Raw genomic sequence first — 3,958 nt, forward strand, 5'->3', positions numbered from 1 at the left:
CATCAAGCTTTCTTGCCCAATCCTTTCTAGAGGTGCTCATTGTTCTTTCCAGGATTCTCTTTACTTCTCTATTTGAGACTTCACCTTGCCCATTTGTCTGTGGATGATATGGGGTTGCCACTTTATGGTGAACTCTATAACGGTGTAGAATAGAGTCAAGCTGTTTGTTACAGAAATGAGTGCCTCCATCATTAATCAGTGTTTGAGGGACACCAAACCTACTGAAGATGTTCTTCTAGAGGAACTTCATCACTATTCTAGTGTCATTCGTGGGTAATGTGACTGCCTCAACCCATTTAGACACATAATCTACTGCCACGAGGATATAGGTGTTTGAGTATGAATGTAAGAAAGGTCCCATGAAGTCTATACCCCATACATCAAATAAATCAATCTCTAGGATTACTTACTAAGGCATGTGGTGACCTTGAGGAAGATTGCCAGCCCTTTGGAAACTATCATAGTGACGGAAAAACTCTCGGGAATCCTTGAAGAGTGTGGGCCAATTGAAACAACTTTGGAGAACCTTTATGGCTGTTCGCTCACCTCCAAAGTGTCCTCTATAATCTGAGCCATGGAAATGCCATAGGCTTTTCTGTGCCTCTTCTTTAGACACATAGTGGCAGATTATCCCATCTGAGCATCTCTTAAAGAGATATGGTTCATCCCACAAGTAGTATCTTGCATCATGAATGATTTTTTGGGCTTGCTGCCTACTGTATTCCTTGGGAATGAATCTTATAGCCTTGTAATTTGCAATATCTGCAAACCAAGGTGTTGTCCGAATGGCAAAGAGTTGCTCATCCAGAAAGGTTTCAGATACCTTAGTAGAGGAGAGAGATGCCCCTGCTACTAGTTCAATCCGAGACAAGTGGTCAGCCACTTGATTTTCTAACCCTTTTCTATCTCTGATTTCTATATCAAACTCTTACAGGAGTACCACCCATCTTATTAGCCTTGGCTTAGAATCCTTCTTGGTGAATAGATATTTGAGAGCAGCATGGTTAGTATAGATAATGACCTTAGATCCTATTAAATAAGATATGAACTTATCAATGGCATAAACCACTACAAGCAATTCCTTCTCTGTGGTAGTATAGTTCTTCTGTGCGTCATTTAGAACATGGCTGGCATAATAAATGATATGCAGAAGCTTGTCATGTCTCTGCCTCAGAACTGCGCCAATGGCATGGTCAATGGCATCACACATGAGTTCGAATGGTAAGTCCCAGTTGGGTGCACAGATGACAGGTGCAGTGATAAGCTTAGCCTTCAGAGTTTTAAAGGCATGCATGCACTCTTGGTAAAAAAAATGGAGTGTCAGTAGCTAGTAAGTTGCACAGGAGTTTTGCAATTTTGGAAAAATTCTTTATGAGCTTCCTGTAGAACCCTGCATGTCCCAAGAAACTTCTGATTGACTTTACATTAGTGGGTGGTAGTAATCACTCAATTATCTCCACCTTAGCTTGATCCACTTCTAGTCTCTTGTTTGAAATCCGATGCTCAAGAACAATTGCTTCAATCACCATAAAGTGGCATTTTTCTCTGTTTACAACCAGGTTTGTTTCTTGGCATCATTTGAGAACTAGGGCCAGATGGTCAAGGCATGACTCAAATGAATCCCCAAAGACATAGAAGTCGTCCATGAACACTTCAAGGAATTTCTCCACCATATCAGAGAAAATGGAGAGCTTACACCTCTGAAAGGTTACAGGTGCATTGCACAGGCCAAATGGCAATCTCCTATAAGCAAACCCGTTATATGGGTATGTGAATGCTGTCTTTTCTTGGTCTTGAAGGTCCACTGTAATTTGATTATATCTTGAATAGCCATCCAAAAAGTAGTAGAATGCATGACCCGCCAGTCTCTCCAGCATCTGATCTATAAATGGTAAAGGAAAATGATCCTTTTTGGTGGTGTTATTGAGCCTCCTGTAGTCAATACACATACGCCAACCTGTAACTGTTCTTGTGAGAATCAGTTTATTCTTTTCATTATGAACCACTGTCATGCCTCCTTTTTTGGGAATAACAGGGCTCACCCAGGAGCTGTCAGAAATGGGATAAATAATCCCAGCTTCCCATAATTTTGTGACTTTCTTTTGCATAACTTCCTTCATGGCTGGATTTAGTCACCTTTGTGGTTGCACCACATTTGGCATCATCTTTCAGTAGGATCTTGTGCATGCATCGGGTTGGGCTAATGCCCTTAAGGTCATTTATTGTCCACACAATAGCTGTCTTGTGTGTTTTTAGCACTTGGATTAGTGCCTTTTCTTCCTGTGGTTCTAAGGCAGAGCTTATAATCATAGGATAAGTATCCCCATATCCTAGAAATGCATATTTCAAGGATGATGGTAATGGCTTGAGCTCGAGTTTAGGAGGCTTATCCTCTTCCTTAGGAATTTTCAAAGGTTCCTTCATTTCTTTTGACTCCTCTAAATCATGCTGGGCATCATAAAAGATGTTGTTCAACTCTTTTTCGAGTCTCTCAACCATGTTTGTTGAGTTTGGAAAACTTTAAAATATGATGATGATCAAACATTGTTAAAAATAATTAATTGCAAAATTATTAAGTTGTTAATTTCATTTGGGTGATTAATAATTTGCTAATGTGCAGATTTGTCTATTGGGCTAAAAACATCATGGTCCAATATGTTGAGAAAAATATTCAGCCTTTGCTACAAAAATCTTTCAAAGCATTGTGGCTGAATTATTATTATGTCTATTGGGCCAGGAAAACCAAGGAGAAGCCCAAAAATCTTTTATTAAGAGACCAACATCATCATGGTTCGAGAGTTCTATGCGAACATGATGGTGCTCTGCATTCCTTTGTCAAAACGGTGCATCTTACCTTGAATAGAGAGACTGTAAGCGCAGCCTTGGGGTATGTAGATGAAGGCGCCCTGGCTTACATGTCAGGAAAACGTGACAATCATGTTGGGATTACCTTTTAAGTATCTCTTACCCGTGTGTGTGAAAATTTTTCTACACTTGAAGGAACTGATCTCACCCACAAAGCTCTAGGTCCTGTGAGAGCTTTGCTTCACCGCATCAACAACCATGTTCTTATGCCTCAAAGCGGCTCCTATCAAAGGGTTACGGTTTGTGACACTCTTGTACTTTTTGCTATTCTCAACTCTGCATCTATCTCTTTTGTATATCTCATGGTGCAACACATGTGGGATTGTGTTCGCAGCGATAAAAAGGGTAATTTACCTTATAGGATTTTTCTTACATGAATATTTGAATACTTTAATGTTGATTTGCTCAATGAGCCTGTAGAAAACAGGGTTTCTACAATAAAGGGAGGTAGGGTTTCTGAATCTATAAAAAATAGAAAGGGGAAAAAGCTCAATGGCATCCATGCTTTCTGGTGCACGAAATTGCAATCACACTCTTGCAATTCCGCACAACTAACCAGCAAGTGCACTGTGTCGTCCAAGTAATAGCTTACATGAGTAAGGGTCGATCCCACGGAGATTGTCGGCTTGAAGCAAGCTATGGTTATCTTGTAACTCTTAGTCAGGATATCAATAATTCTCAGGTTTAATTGTGAAAAGTAAAAGAACATGAAATAATTACTTGTTTTATAGTAATGGAGAACAGGTTGAGGTTTTGGAGATGCTCTATCTTTTGAATCTCTGCTTTCCTACTGTCTTCTTCTTCATGCACGCAAGGCTCCTTCCATGGCAAGCTGTATGTAGGGTTTCACTGTTGTCAATGGCTACCTCCCATCCTCTCAGTGAAAATGTTCAACGCGCTCTGTCACAGCACGGCTAATCATCTGTCGGTTCTCAATCAGGTTGGAATAGAATCCAGTGATTCTTTTGCGTCTGTCACTAACGCCCAGCTTTCAGGAGTTTGAAGCTCGTCACAGTCATTCTGATTAAGGAATCTAAGAGATATTCACTTAGTCTAAGGTAGAACAGAGGTGGTTGTCAGGCACACGTTCATA

The sequence above is a fragment of the Arachis duranensis genome, chromosome 9 (genome assembly GCF_000817695.3).
Source record: "Arachis duranensis cultivar V14167 chromosome 9, aradu.V14167.gnm2.J7QH, whole genome shotgun sequence".
Taxonomy (NCBI): Eukaryota; Viridiplantae; Streptophyta; class Magnoliopsida; order Fabales; family Fabaceae; genus Arachis; species Arachis duranensis.